This window comes from Balaenoptera physalus (genome assembly GCF_965194825.1).
Source record: "Balaenoptera physalus genome assembly, chromosome: 1".
NCBI lineage: Eukaryota > Metazoa > Chordata > Mammalia > Artiodactyla > Balaenopteridae > Balaenoptera > Balaenoptera physalus.
In genome coordinates this window covers 15,174,012-15,190,860 of record NC_138882.1, presented here as the reverse complement: position 1 = coordinate 15,190,860, position 16,849 = coordinate 15,174,012, and the positions used below count along the sequence as shown (strand labels likewise).

The 16,849-nt window shown below is 40.0% G+C and overlaps 1 long non-coding RNA gene across 1 annotated transcript; it reads right to left on the bottom strand.

The window, feature by feature from the left end:
* Positions 1–5,693: 5,693 nt before the first annotated feature.
* Positions 5,694–15,573, bottom strand: LOC309644693. Its single transcript, XR_014254558.1, has 2 exons — positions 8,667–15,573; positions 5,694–8,624 (listed from the first exon to the last, which is right to left on the bottom strand). It is a non-coding gene; the product is annotated as an uncharacterized lncRNA (long non-coding RNA).
* Between the last annotated feature and the right edge of the window lie 1,276 nt (positions 15,574–16,849).

Here is a 16,849-nt window from a genome sequence, read left to right as displayed (position 1 = left end):
TGTGCACAGGCTTCTCATTGCAGTGGCTTCTCTTGTTGCGGAGCACGGGCTCTAGGTGCATAGGCTTCAGTAGTTGTGGCACGTGGGCTCAGTATTTGTGGCTCGTGGGCTCTAGAGCGCAGGCTCAGTAGTTGTGGCGCATGGACTTAGTTGCTCCGCGGCATGTGGGATCTTACTGGATCAGGGCTCGAACCCTTGTCCCCTGCATTGGCAGGCGGATTCTTAACCACTGTGCCACCAGGGAAGCCCCCATGATGTGGACCATTTTTAAAGTTTTTATTGAATTTGTTACAATATTGCTTCTGTTTTATGTTTTGGCTTTTTGGCCGCGAGGCACGTGGGATCTTAGCTCCCCGACCAGGGATCGAACCCATACCTCCTGCATTGGAAGGTGAAGTCTTAACCACTGGACTGCCAGGGAAGTCCCGAAATCAGTGGTTTGTATGATGTGTGTATCCATCCATTTGTTCATTTATTTAACCATCAAATACTGAGCATGTATCACATGTCAGGTATTCTTTTAGGCTCTGAGATGCAGTGGTGAACAAGACAGACAAAATCTTTGCACAAATGGGGTTTAGATGCTTGGGGAGAGCCACTCAATGAAAAATCAAGTAAGGAAAGGGGCTGATAATGGGGACTATAGTTACTAATACTTTATTGCATATTTGAAAGTTGCTAAGAGAGCAGATCTTACAAGTTCTCATCACAAGAAAAGAATTTGTAACTGTATGAGGATGGGTGTTAACTAGGTTTATCATGGTGATCATTTTGCAATATATATATATAGCGAATCAGTATGTTGTACACCTGGAACTAATATAATGTTATGTCAGTCATACCTCAATTAAATAAAATTTTCACATTCCAAAGCCAAAAAAAGAGAAAGAGGCTGATATTAAACAGCGGAAGTACTATGAAGAAATTAAATCGTGTGATGTGACACAGAGAGAGAGAGAGAGAGCGAGAGACTGGGGAAGGAATCGAGTTAGTGTGGGTAATTGATACGGAGCTGCCTCTAAATCTTGAGGAGTCAGTCCCATGAAGATGTGGGGCAGTAGATTCCAAACAAAGGGAGAAGCTTCTAGGCAAAGCTTAAGGCAGAAATGGGTTTGGATTTGTTGCAAGAATGGAAAGAAGGGTCGTGGTTGGGATGGAGAATAGTAGGAAATCAGCTATGAGACGGTGACTTGGGCAAGCCATGGGAGCCTTGCTGGCCATGGTAAAATGCCTGTTGGCCACTGGGTGTACAACTCTGGGAAGAGTTTGTTCAATCTTTTTGCCCATTTTTTAAAAAAAGTATGGTTTTCCTATTATTGTCCTGATTGAGGTTCACGTAACTTCTTAAATCTGAGACTAGATATCTTTCATCAGTTTTATAAAAATTTTCAGGCAAAGTCTCTTAATATTGCTTCTGTCTAATCCTTTTCTCTCCTTCTGGAACTCCCATTACATGTATGTTATACCTGTTCATCCTGACTCATGTGTTTTTTAAATTCTCTTCTGTATTTTATACCCTCTAATCTCTTTGAGCTTAGGTCTATTTCTGTCAGATTTTTCATCCAGTTTACTAACCCTGTATCCTTTCTGCTATTTTTTTTAATTTATTTTTTTTCAGTTCTGTGATTTCTACTCGATGATTTTTCTTATAGATTCTGGTTCTCTAGTGCACAGGTCCAAATTTTCCATCAGTTTTTCTGGCACATATTAAATAGTTACTTTAGTCTATTTGCTTAAGCACATTATATAGTTAAAGTCCATGTCTCGTAACTTCAGTATCTGTACTCCCTCTGAGTCTGTGTGTATTTACTGTTTATTTTTCTAATTGTGGTCAATTAGTCTACTTCTAGGTGTACTTAATAAGTTTTGATTGAATGGTGGACATAGTGTGCTGACAGTTTTAAAATCTTCAGGTAATACTTCCTTCTTCCGGAGAGGATTTGATTTTTTTCTCAGGCAAAAAGAAGGCAGTCTGATCATCTTTAGTCAAATCCTTTTTGAGTCTGCCTTATTCTTATGGTTTAGCCCTTTATGGGTCTTTACTGAGTGGCTGGGGTGTCTATCATAACCCTTCTTCATCAGGTGATCTTTTTTTTTAGACACCAATTGTACTTGAACATTTGTTACTTTTTAAAAAAAATTAATTAATTAATTAATTAATTTTTGGCTGTGTTGGGTCTTCGTTTCTGTGCGAGGGCTTTCTCTAGTTGCGGCAAGCAGGGGCCACTCTTCATTGCGGTGCGCGGGCCTCTCACTATCGCGGCCTCTCTTGTTGCGGAGCACAGGCTCCAGACGCGCAGGCTCAGTAGTTGTGACTCACGGGCCTAGTTGCTCCGCGGCATGTGGGATCTTCCCAGACCAGGGCTCGAACCCGTGTCCCCTGCATTAGCAGGCAGATTCTCAACCACCATCAGGTGATCTTGAACTCCATGTCCAATCCTGGGAAGTTGCTAATATTTCCGTTTGGCTCTTTGTGCTCTTAAAGTTACTTTCTGTTGGCTTTTCGCAGCTGTCCTTGTACATGTGAAATTAGGAGTTGACCAGTGCTTCTAGGAGCAATTTCATTTAGATTTTGGTTTCACATATTTGTAGTTCTCTTTTTCTCCAGCATCTTGAATTCTCAAATTCTGTCTGCCTTATAGTCCTTAATTCATTCTCCCCCCTCACCCTCCCAGTCTAGTGAGATACTTCCAAACTGTAGGCTACTTCTTTCTGGTATGTCCCTATGACCAAAACTTCAAATGAACATATACCTCTATGGACAAAAGCCCTGGCACATGTATGACTTATTTCTGTGAATTTCCCTTTTCCCTGGAATTTTGGTCACTCAAGCTGTCTTTTGCTACTTTCTGATGTCTTCTAGTAGCTGGGTTTTTTTGTTCATTCTGTTTTGTTTCATTCTGGTGGATAGATTAGTCAGGTAGCAGCTGCTCCATGATACCTAGAAGCAGAAGACCCCCCTCCCCATCATCTTTTAAATAATATTACTTAATACTCTTATGTATGTGACATTGAACCCCTAAAGTACTTTGAGTATAGGGCATATATCTGTGTGACCAAGAGAGCTCATCACCCTGAACCCTTCCAGAATAGGAGATGACTCTGCCCTAAAGACCAGCCCCTACTTTTCCCCTTAGACTGATAGGAAACTAATTTGGGGCAGTATTGTAATATTTTGTTTACATATTAATCATAAAGTATCTCTAACTACTTAGGTTCATTATCAAAACATAGTTGCACATTAAAGAAATTGTTTAATGATAAGGAATGAACATATGCATCCATTATCTAATTTCGATTTTCTGGATAAGACAAGGTAGGAATAGATTGTCCAGTTAAATACTGGACACCTGGCAACCCCAGGAAGAAACAACATGGGCAGTGGCCTGGGGTGAGAGAGAGCTTTACATATCTATGGAGCCCAGGGATATACTGTATGACTGAGGAGTAGGATCTTGAAAGAAAAGGTAGAAGCAATGAGCAGGGCTCTGGATTTTGGAAGTCAATTCTAAGAGATTGGATTTTGACATAAAGTCAATGAGAAGCCATTTAGAAATATTTTAAACAAGTTTAAAGGTTAAGATTACTGTATTTCTATGTGATAAATGGGTTGGAAGAGGAAAGAAGAGGAAACAGTTCAGGAGACTCGAACAGTGGTTTGGTTTATGATGATGTCAGTGTAGATAGTGGAAATGATTATATTCAGACCTACTTGGGAAGCATAAGGAGCTTGGTGATTGACGGTGGGGGTGAGTGAAAGGGATGGCACCCATCTTCTAACCTGGGAAACAGTAGGGGAGATAGCTCTCTTACTAAAACTAAAGCAGGAGCAAATTTTCAAGAGACAATGGTGAATTCAGTTTTCCTTATGCTGGGTTTTACGCACAATGAGATATTCAAGTGAGAGTGGCTAGCAACCACTCAGATAAATATTTTGGTGGTTGGGAGAAAGATCTGGACTATGGATATAGGTTTAGGGCCATTGGCGTGGAGGTGTTAACTGAAGCCATGGAGGGAGAGAGGAGATTTCAGGCAAGCGTGGAAGGATTAAGGTGGAGCAGGAAAGAGAGACAGACTCTGAAGAACACCAACAACGCAGGCATGATCAATTTAGGAGTAAGAAGGTGTGAGAGTGCAGGAGATGAGCATAATGGAGGCCAAGGGCAGAGGGTTTCAGGATGAAGATGGTTTCAAGTTCCGAACTCGGGATATGTCAGAGAATGTCAAGAACCATGAAGGGTCTGAGGTTTTACTCTATTTGCAAGCTAACAAATAAGTCTGCCACAATTTCAAGGACACTGAGAGAAGACATGAGATTATTATTATTTTTTTAATTTAAACATAGTTTATTTACAGTTTACAATGTTGTGTTAGTTTCAAGTGTACAGCAGAGTGATTCAGTTATACACATATGTATGTATATACTTTTTCAGATTCTTTTCCATTATAGGTTATTACAGGTTACTGAGTATAGTTCCCTGTGCTATACAGTAGGTCCTTGTTGTTTACCTATTTTATATATAGTAGTATGTATATGTTAATCCCAACTTCCTAATTTATCTCTCCCCCAACCCCTGCCCTGCTATCTCCTTTGGTAACCATAAGTTTGTTTTCTATATCTATTTCTGTTTTGTAAATAAGTTCATTTGTATCATTTTTAAGATGATTAAGTGGTAAGTGATAAGTGATACCATATGATATTTGGTATTTGGTATCACCATAAGTGATACCATATGATATTTGTCTTTCTGACTTACTTTACTTAGTATGATAATCTCTAGGTCCATCTGTGTTGCTGAAAATGGCATTATTTCTTTTTTTTAAATTGGAGTATAATTACTTTACAATGTTGTGTTAGTTTCTGCTGTACAAGGAAGTGAATCAGCTATATGTATACATATATCCCCTGCCCCTTGGACCTCCCTCCCATCCCACCCCCATCCCTCCTATCTAGGTCATCACAGAGCACTGAGCTGAGCTCCCTGTGCTATATACCACAGGTTCCTTCTAACTATCTATTTTACACATGGTAGTGTATTTATGTCAAACTTAATTTCCCAATTTATCCCATGCTTCCCTTCCCCCCCGTGTCCACACATCCGTTCTCTATATCTGTGTCTCTATTCCTGCCCTGGAAATAGGTTCATCTGAAATATTTTTCTAGATTCCACATATATGCGTTAATATATGATATTTGTTTATCTCTTTCTGACTTACTTCACTCTGTGTGACAGACTCTAGGTCCATCCACCTCACTACAAATAACTCAGTTTCATTCCTTTTTATGGCTGAGTAATATTCCATTGTATATATGTACCACATCATCTTTATACATTCATCTGTCTTTGGACATTTAGGTTGTTTCCATGACCTGGCTATTGTAAATAGTGCTGCAGTGAACATTGGGGGTACATGTGTCTTTTTAAATTATGGTTTTCTCAGAATATATGCACAGCAGCAGGATTGCTGGGTCATATGGTAGTTCTATTTTTAGTTTTTTAAGGAACCTCCATACTATGACTGAATAATATTCCATTTTGTGTGTGTGTGTGTGTGTGTGTATGTATATATATATGTATATATATATATCACGTCTTTTTTATCCACTCATCTATCGATGGGTATTATTTAGGTTGCTTCCATGTCTTGGCTATTGTAAGTAGTGCCGCTATGAACATTAGGGTGCATGTAACTTTTTTTTTTTTTTTTTTTTAAAGATTTATTTATTGATTGATTGATTACTATGTTGGGTCTTCGTTTCTGTGCTAGGGCTTTCTCTAGTTGCGGCAAGCGGGGGCCACTCTTCACCGCAGTGCGTGGGCCTCTCACTATCGCGGCCTCCCTTGCTGCGGAGCACAGGCTCCAGACGCGCAGGCTCAGCAGTTGTGGCTCACGGGCCCAGCTGCTCCGCGGCATGTGGGATCTTCCCAGACCAGGGCTCGAACCCGTGTCCCCTGCATTAGCAGGCAGATTCTCAACCACTGCGCCACCAGGGAAGCCCACATGTAACTTTTTGAATTAGAGTTTTCTTTGGATATACGCCTAGGAGTAGGATTGCAGGCTCATATGGTAACTCCATTTTCAGTTTTTTAAGGAACCTCCATACTGTTCTTCATAGTGGCTGCACCAATTTACATTCCCACCAACGGTGTAGGAGGGTTCCCTTTTTCTCCACACCTTCTCCAGCATCTATTATTTGTTGACTTTTTAATGATGGCCATTCTGACTGGTGTGAGGTGATCCCTCGTTGTAGTTTTGATTTGCATTTCTCTGATAATTAGCCACGTTGAGCACCTTTTCACGTGCCTGTTGGCCATCTATAAGGACATGAGGTTCTCGAGTCAGAGCCAAAGGACTTAATTGTGGCTGATCAGGCCACTTGAGGTGCATGTTTGCATCTGTTCTCCTTCCTCCCCCCCCCATGAGCTCCATGGGGGGCAGTGGAGAGTGGGTCTAGGTGGATGTTACACACACAGTGAGTTTGTTTCACAGCTGTGGGTCTCTGAGCTTAGGAAACCCCAGTCTTTTAATGCGGACCATAAACAGAATTGCCCAATTTTGCCCGAGAGACTTATCTTCATTATACTGGGCAGTGAATAATCTGCCCTCTGCCTGGACAAAGTCTTTATCTTCCAAGAAGATACCATGTACAAAAATCTTTGAAAAGGGATTCCAGAATGGAAGGCTCTCAGTGCCTTTGCTCTCAAGATGTGTGAAAATGTGAGAAATCCCTGGAGAATTGTCACCCATCAAGCGGAGAGAGAAAAAGAATTACAAACCCAAACTAATATTTATTTAACATATTTTTGCTGTCCACTGTACTGAGTATTATTTCTCTCGTTTACTAGTCAAAACTACTCTGTTAGGTAACTTTCCTTATTGTTATCTCCATTTTACAGATAAAAGTCGATAGTAACGGACTTGCCCAGAGTCTCACAGCTAGGAAATGGTAAAGCCGTGATTTGAACTCAGACTTGACTTTTCAGCCCTACCGTGTCCTGATTCACAGTTTAATCAAAAAGGGTCTAAAACATGTTCATTGGCAGCAGTAACACGACAGTCACGGGTGACTTCGCTGAGAGTCTTTTCAGTGGAGCAGAATCCAGATTGCGGAAGTGAGCACAAACAAGTTATTTCAGATATTTGACTGTAAAGAGAGGGTAGGAACAAAGCAATCAAGAAAGGATTTTTGTTTTTTTTTAATTGGGAGAGATTTTTGCCTGCTTGTGTGTGAGAAGGTGCCGGTGAACAAGGGGAAAAGATGGAGTACAGGAGCAGGCAGTTGTCAATAAAGAAGGAAGGTCAGGGAAAGAGTTCAGTGCATTCCTGGGGAGATAGGAGAGCCACCTCCTCCATTATGGCAGGAGGATTTTGTCGCTGTGCTGGGGTTGAAGCACTTCCTAGCTGATGGCGTCTCTCTGATCTGTGAGGTGGGAAGGGGAGATGGTCTGCTGAGTTAAAAATGCAGGGGACTGAAGAAAGTGGCCTGATTTTTGAGATCTGAGTAGCTTTCTGTGAAGGACTGGTGAGAGAGTCCACAAAGAGTTGAATGTGAGTTTCACTGCTGAAATGGACACGCTGGGCCACTGGGTTTATCAAGGTTGAGATTTGCCAGGAGGAGAATAGGGGAAATAAGGGTATTGAAAAAAAGTGTGGTTGATGTCATGGGCCGTGACTTCTAAGCTGGACAGGAAACGAAGTGAAGGCAGTGGGACGCTGGTACATAAGGAGAAAGCATAGGGGTGGCCGATGGACTTCAAATCCTGATAAGGTAAACTCCGTGTGGTGAAGTAATTGAGCGAGTAAGCTGGAATAAATAGGAGGTAGGGCTCCCGTTTTTTTTACAGTGAAGTTATGTCTCATTTGCCATCAAAACCATAACCTCTGCCTCTTTACATCATGTCAAGAATCTTACGATCATACTCGGGAGAGCTTGGGAATGAAGCCCCTGAATCTTTCTTTTTCACTGAACAGATGTTGACAGTGGGCAGTGCCTACTGCAGGCATGGATAAAGTACTTTGTGAGGTTGCCAGGAAGAAAAATGCAGCCAGGATGGAGCACCTAAATTATAGGAAGCTCTCTGTTAGAGGAAATGAGGTTTCCAAGGCAAAGAAAATGTGTGTTCTCAGAGAGTACTAAAATACTAGTGCTGGGTAGCTGTGCAGCACCCCGGGGCTCTTTCCATGGCTTGGCTGTCACGAATAGAGCTGCGGTGAGCCTGGGGGTGCAGAGATCTCTTCAGGATCTGATTTCATTTCCTTCAAATCTATGCTCAGAGTGAAATTGCTGGGTCATATGGTAGTTCTGTTTTTAATCTTTTGAGAAATGTAAACCTCCATCCTGTTCTCCACAGTGGCTGCACCAATTTACGTCCCCCTCAATAGTGCACGAGGGTTGCTTTTTCTCCACATCCTTGCCAGTCCTTGTCATCTCTTGTCTTTTGGATAATAGCCATCCTGACGGCTGTGGGGCAGTAACTCATTGGGTGAATGTGGTCAAAGGGTACAATCTTCCACTTAGAAGATGAATAAGTCCTGAGGATGTAATGTACAGCATGGTGACTATAGTTGACCATACTGTTCTGGATATTGGAAAGTAGCTAAGAGAGTAGATCTTAAAAGTTCTCACCACATACACACACACACACACACACACACACACACACACACACACACACACACACACACGACACATACACATTGTGACTATGTGAGGTAGTGGTTGGGTTAACTAACCTCATTGTGGTAATTATTTTGCAATATATACGTCAAATCATTACGTCTCGACCTCCTTAAACTTATACACTGTTATATGTCAATCATACCTCAATGAAGCTGGGAAAAAAGTGAAGCCTGCCTGTTCTCAGGATCGGCATTAGATACAATTATTGACATGGGTAAAGTTTTGGTGTCAGTGGGGTTTGTTTTCATTTGCCCCTTAACCTCCTCTTCTGTGCTTCTTTCCAGTTTTTGGTAACCTTTCTCTTGATTAGACACCCAGAGCACCCTCACCCCAACCTCAGGGCTGTCTTGCTTTTTAGCTATAACTCAACTCAGGGATACTTTTCAGGCTTTATCTGTAGCATATGCTTATATGGTGAAAACTTCCTCTTGAAATTTGCTCTTTTCCTGTGAATTCTTTTTTGTTGTTGTTGTTGGCTTAGTAGGCTCTTCAGTGATAAAGATGATGGTAAAATTACTTGAAAAACTTACTTTTATTGGAGTATAGTTGATTTACAATGTCGTGTTAGTTTCAGGTATACAGCCAAGTGATTCAGTTACACATATATCCATTCTTCAGCTTCTTTTCTCATATAGGTCATAACACAATATTGAGTAGAGTTCCCTGTGCTATACAGTAGGTCCTTGTTGGTTATCTATCTTATATATAGTAGTGTGTGTATGTTAATCCCAAGCTCCAGATTTATCCCTCCCTCCACTTTTCCCCTTTGGTAACCATAAGTTTGTTTTTGATATGTGTAAGTCTGTTTCTGTTTTGTAAATAAGTTCATTTGTACATATGAGTGATATAATATGATATTTGTCTTTCTCTGTTTGACTTCACTTAGTATAATAATCTCTAGGTCCATCCATGTTGCTGTGAATGGCACTATTTCATTCTTTTTTATGTCTGAGTAATATTCCATTGTATATATGTGCCACATCTTCTTTATCCATTCCTCTGTCGATGGACATTTAGGTTGCTTCCATGTCTTGGCTGTTGTAAATAGTGTTGCTATGAACATAGGGGTGTATGTATCTTTTTGGATTATGGTTTTCTCCAGATATATGCCCAGGAGTGGGATTGCAGGATCATATGGTAGTTCTATTTTTAGGTCTTTAAGAAACCTCCATACTGTTCTCCATAGTGGCGGTACCAATTAACATTCCCACCAACAGTGTAGGACGGTTCCCTTTTCTCCACACCCTCTCCAGCATTTATTGTTTGTCGACTTTTTGATGCTGGCCATTCTGACTGGTGTGAGATGATAGCTCATCGTAGTTTTGATTTGCCTTTCTCTGATAATTAGAGATGTTGAGCATATTTTCATGTGCTTTTTGGCCATCTGTATGGCCATTTCTTTGAAGAAATGTCTATTTAGATCTGCCCTTTTTTTTTAAAGATCGTTATTGGAGTATAATTGCTTTACAATGGTGTGTTAGTTTCTGCTTTATAACAAAGTGAATCAGTTATACATATACATATATCCCCGTATCTCTTCCCTCTTGTGTCTCCCTCCCTCCCTCCCACCCTCCCTGTCCCACCACTCTAGGTGGTCACAAAGCACCGAGCTGATCTCCCTGTGCTATGCGGCTGCTTCCCACTAGCTATCTATTTTACGTTTGGTAGTGTATATATGTCCATGCCACTCTCTCGCTTTGTCTCAGCTTACCCTGAGAACAGTATGGAGGTTCCTTAAAAAACTAAAAATAAAACTACCATATGACCCAGCAATCCCACTACTGGGCATATACCCTGAGAAAACCATAATTCAAAAAGAGTCATGTATGACAATGTTCATTGCCACTCTATTTACAATAGCCAGGACATGGAAACAACCTAAGTGTCCATCAACAGATGAATGGATAGAGAAGATGTGGCACATATATACAATGGAATATTACTCTGCCCATTTTTTGATTGGGTTGTTTTGGTTTTTTTGACATAGACCTGCATGAGCTGTTTGTATATTTTGGAATTTTAATTTGTTTCACTTGCTGTTGCTCTGCATTTCACATGGTACTTTTTCAGTCCCCTTAATGATCTTCTCTTTCTCCATTCCTCTTAAGTACCGATGAGCCCCAAGTCTTGATCACTGATCACCATTATAGAAGACATTGCTGGCTGCTTACCCAGATCTATTGCATTTCCTGTGTGCTGGTTGCATTTCCATTTTTCCTTTTCTCCTTAGCAACAAAACCTGTTTTTAACTGAGTTTGTTGTTCAGTAGATTAAAAACTACTTGTTTTAGCCTCCCTTGCCATAGGATATGATCATGTGATTAAGGTGACCAACCATCCTGACTCCCCTGAGACTGAGGGGTTTCTGGGTTGTGAGACTTCCAGTAATAAGCCTGAGAAAATCCCAGGCAAACCTGGATGAATTGGTAACCTTACATCTGACTTACTTCCAGCCAGTGGTAAGTGAAGGAAATGTCACGTGGGATGTAGCTTTTTCTTTAAAACATTACGGGCATGCTCTCTTTCTCTTTGTGCCCAATGAGAGATTATTGGAGTTCCAACAGCCATCTTGGAACTTGAGTTGACCTTGAGGAAACAGAGCAAAAAACTAGGTGCTTGAGTCCCTGATGATGGTGTGGAGTCATCCCAGTATTACACTATTGGCATTCTTCTGGAATTTTCTTTTTGCTTTTTGTAGCTGAACCTAATCCCAGGGATTATGGCTCCCTTGCCTTGCTTTGCCTTTGCCCCTGCGCTTGCCCTTCCCACTTCCGAAGTGAAAGGGTAACATCTTCCACTTGAATGATGTAAAATATCACTTGTTTGGTCTTAACGTGGAGCTCCAGATCTGTGTGTAGCTCTATTAGATAGCTCTGCTTAAATACTCCATGTGCCAAAGCAAAGTTCAATGTCTTTGTGTGAAAGTATGTTCCTCTACTGCATTCCTTTTCTTGTTGCATAGACTGATCTTTGAAGTATACAAGACAAAAGTCTGGTAGTCATTCTTGAATTTCTCTCTTCTTATAACTCATATCCAGTTGATGGCTGATCTTTCTTCATTATATATCTAAAGTCTGACCTTCTTACTCTACCTAAATGTGTGTTGGTTTAGCTCTTTGTTATGTCTCTCCTGGGTCATTAAATCATCTCGAATATTTATAAAGTACTAAACTGTTATTAACAGTGATGCCAGAATTATCTTTTTAGAATGCATCTCTGACCATGTCCCTCCTCTGTATTAAAATCCTTACTATTACCTTCAGGGAATAATACCAAGTTAATAGGTCTATAGTGTCCTTCAGAGCTGGCCCAGTCTGTCTCTGCCGCATCATCTTGTGCCATTCCACACGGATAGTAGTGTCTTCTTGCACTGAACAGACACGTTGATCTAAATATCAATGAGATAATCCCTCACAGCAGAGCTGTTTCACATGTAGCTTCTTCGACTGTAACATCCTTCTCCCAACTGTGATTGAATGTTAATCAAAGGTTCCCAAAGTTTCTTGGTTCATGACGCCTTTAGTGACTCAGTAATTTTTTTACAGTGCCCACAGGTGTTAATACCTATTTATGTCCTGACAACTCAGAAGCCATTTGAAAAAGTAATATGCTTACACTGAGAGAAAATTATTTTCCATTTCTTTGTTCACCACGATTACTTATAATGGGATGTGTGCATCTTTTGGGTATATACCTTCTCAAACCTTATGATTAGATTAGATCTGGCCACTGTCCTTTGTCATTCCACACTTATTTTTGCATGTTAGTAGCTTTTTAACCCCAGAAATCACAGCTCTACAGAGATAAATTATCAAGAGGAGGATACCTTTCTTAAACCTAATGTTAAAACTGAACGACATTGAGGCAGTATTTCACATTCTGACATTGCTGTGATTCCTTGGAATTTTTTTTTTTTTAATAAACACTTTATATTTATTTATCTTTTGCTGTGTTGGGTCTTCGTTGCTGTGCGTGGGCTTTTCTCTAGTTGCAGCGAGCGGGGGCTACTCTTCGTTGCCGTGTACAGGCGTTTCATTGCGGTGGATTCTCTTGTTGCAGAGCACGGGCTCTAGGCACGCGGGCTTCAGTAGTTGTGAAGCATGGGCTCAGTAGTTGTGGCTCACGGGTTCTAGAGCGCAGGCTTAGTAGTTGTGGCGCACGGGCTTAGTTGCTCCGTGGCATGTGGGATCTTCCCGGACCAGGGATCGAACCCGTGTCCCCTCCATTGGCAGCTGGATTCTTAACCACTGCGCCACCAGGGAAGCCTGATTCCTTGGAATTTTAAAAGTATCTCATGATTCTCCAGTGAGTTTGCTGCAGTGCCTGGAGTGCCGTGGCACATAGTTTGGAAACCGTGATACTAAGAGACTGGCATTGGATACAGTGCCACAATAATTTATTCTTTGATTAAAATATGTAACGATTGTTCTGTTCAAGACGTGGTAATTGGTAAGTCACTCTGAGCTAAGAGTCTGTCAGCCTAACATTATAATCTTAGAATTCACTGTAAGTCTAAGAATTTCTGTAAAAAGTGGTATTTGAGTTTAAAGGTATATCAAATTAGTGAGGAAGGCTAAAATTAAGGCCGAGAATATAAACAACAGGAAACTCTTCCTTATCTTCGCATTGGGATGCAGTGGATGTTGAAGGGCATCCCCAGATTGCCCCCCCCCAGGTGAGAAGCATTCATTCGCCAGCTGCTGGGAGTACTGACTGCTGATAGACCCTGGGACTTGCACTTGGTCTGAGTGAGCTGCCTTGCACAAGGTTATGTCCTCTCCCTGGGGGTAGCCCACATCCAGTAGCTACTCAGCGTAGCCAGACAAGGACCTCGGTCCCTTGGCTAAATTTGGGACAACTCTGAGGGGCCGTCGCTGCTCCTAAGCTCCCCAAGGGATTGGCTTGGACCTCTGTTGACTGCAACACAGTTCTGTGTCTCCCTCTGCCTAATCCTCCTTCCTCCATCCGCTAGAGGTTTCGGTACCAGATGTGTTCCTCAGTGAACTTGCTGCACATAAATCTCCATATTAGGGTGGAGCTGGAGACCGTGACCTAAGACCTGTTGTTAAGATGATCACATAAAATGTCTTTGAATCAAAATATTATTTTTACTTGTGAATGTACCCTTTGGAGGCAGTATGAATTTCTTTCTTCTTTGAATTTGTACTGTTCTATTAATATCATCGTCCTATATTACATGCAGACTCTTAGAAATAATAGATTGAGCTATGTGTTATTTCCCCAATAAATTTTCAATTTTTTTCTTCATTTAATGAAAGAGAGAGAGAGAGAGAGAGGTTTAGTGTCTCACATGCTTCCCTTTCCATTAAACATCAACACATTCCAAGATTTGGAAAAATTTTGTACCACTGGAAATTATGGTCCACACATTTAGTACTATAATATTTTAACATTAAAAATAATAAATGTAAAGTTCTTGTTTCCAGTGAACAAATAATCTTCAGTATATTTCATTACATGCAAACACAGGCATAAATAAGAGTATAACATAAATAGAGGTTTTTTTCCCCTCATTTTATTGTCTCTCCAGACATGAAACACGATGATCTTACTACATTTGTACAACTCAGAGTCCTCTTAGAACTTGAATAAATATAAATTTAGGTGTTTTTGCTTTCTGTATTGATTTTTAAAATATTAAATAGTTGGGGGTATAGTAAGAGCAAAAGCTTTCATAGTGTCACAGTAGAAGTGTCACAGTAGTAGCAGTGGCAGTGAAGCAGTTGGCAGTGGCAAGTACTGTGGAGAAAGGTGGAGGGCTGGAATCCACGTAGACTTAGAACGGAGTTATTCTGGGCCAAGTAGCATCAGTGGTTAGTGGATCATCCTCTGGGGACACCGGCAGGATATAGGGTAATTCTGCAATAAGATCTGGGCACGCATGACAGAGCAATCAGGGAGTTAATGCTCTTACGTGAACCTGGCATTTTTGGATGGATATATATTGTGAGCAGAAAGGTACAAGGGTTCTGGATCCACAAAATATATTATCAAACTATATCCTTGCTATTTATTGTTCAAGTAATTGTGGGAGGAATGAAAGAAGTTGCTTGGTTCATTCCTTCAAAGTTAAAGTCACTTGGAAAAAAAAATTAACGATGTACCTGTTTCAATGTCATCTGCATTTGAGTCAATTTTAGTATGACCACCTACAAGATAGGAGTTGAAAGAAAGCCATTAGGAAAAAAAATTAAGTTCATGATTCATGTTTGCCAAAAGATGGTGCTCTTGTATCTGTTAAGACCATTTAGGCAGCAAGGAAGAGGCAAAACAACATCCTTTCAAAGAATCTGAAGGCATGATTCCTAAGGCTGTGGAATAATGACAATATACTTGAATTTTGCCATGTTGCATTTGAAATATAAACAACTTAATTTAAGAGAGAGGCTTTCCTGAAAATGTACTATTAAATAGCAGCCTCCCACAAGACAGTTAACATACCAAATTAAAGCATTTATCAAAGATGCAGGAGTCTGCAGTCATTTTACTGTCTTCCTTTCCAAGAACAAAGCTGGAATGAAAGTGCAAGAATGTCAAAAAAAAAAAAAAAAGGAGATAGTAAAATAATATATCAAGGGCATACATGCTTGTTTGAAACCCAGAATTTCATTGTTTTGCTATGTAAAGATGAAGACTGGGTTTTCTGTGTCTTGCATTAAATGTGTAATTTAGCGTCTCCAATACAATCATTGTGCATCTTCTGTCCACCTGGCATGCAGTCAGGATTTCACTTCATTCTCAAAACAGCTTTAAGAAGTAGGTATTACTCTCACCAAACCTATCTTACCGAGGGGGAAGTGGAACTAGTTAAGAGACAGCAAACATTTGGAGCCAATATTTGAACCCATGCCAGCTAATTTCAAAGCTCATTGTCTTAACCACTAGGCTCTAACAGCTCTGTAAAGATTTTACTTAAAATTTGAATCCCAGGTTAATAGAATATATTGTTTAAACTTTCCCAGTTTACTGTTACTCTTGTGTGTAGTCAATTATTTTTCATAAACGGTTGAAAGTAGTTGGCATATCTTCTAGAGTCCTACATCTTTGGACAAAATGCCACTGATGCCAGTCACGAGTGCTGTCATCTAAGACAAGTTTCTCTATCTGGAAAGTAACTGCAGTAGTGCTTATTTTAAGGACTGTTGTAAGAAATAGAAGTAATTCACATTTAGTGCTTACATTCAGTATACACTCAGTTTATGAGAGCAATTCTTTTAAAAAAATATCTAACAAAATGTGATTTCATTCTACATGCAAACTCTAAATCATCAGCAAGAAAAGAAATTCTTATGAAGAAAATGACCAAGGCAAACATTCTATCAGTTGAGTAAAATTAGAACATATATTTCTAGCATAGGTCTGTTCAACTCTAAAACATTTGTTAAGTATGTAGCTTCAGAATTATCCATGTGGGGATTATTTTTTAAGTTGCAACATAATCCTTTACTAAGAGATTCATAAAATGATACATTCTGAAGTTGTAGTTTGTTTTAATGCATAAATAATGTGAGAAAATTGTCGTGTTTTGTAAAGTGCGATGAAAGTTAAAATGATTATTCTAAATCATAAAATTCTAGTACTTTCATTACTGAATCAAGATTATGTAAAATATTATTTTGCCTATTTCTTTCACCCATAAAGTTCTAGATTAGTTTATTTCCTGGGGAAAAACCCTGTGATGAATCGTAACTGAATCAAAATTTTACTGAATTTAAATAATTATCTTGGAAATAATGAACGTACCACAAACTTAAGTGAGGGCTATATATACAATTAAGGTATTCAGGTTTGTTTGTATATTTTGTGTTTTGACTAATACTTGACTTAATTTAAACCCACACATGTATTCCCAAATACCTCATTACAGCTATTTTTATTGTGATTTTTTTCCCACTATAATTCGCTAGTGTAATTTAAATTTGAGAATTGCCCAAAGCCATAACGTAAATGTATGTTTAAGAAATCCTCAGTCCCTTGGTGAATTTAACACATCACCTCCTGCATTTCATTACATGGATTAGTCTCTAAAGATGGAGAACAGCTGGCCTTCGCGTGCTGTGTAACCTCCTCCCATACTCTTCTCCAGGCTACGTAACCCCAATTCCCTTAGCCTCTCGTCCTAAATCCTGTTTTCTAACGTTTAAAT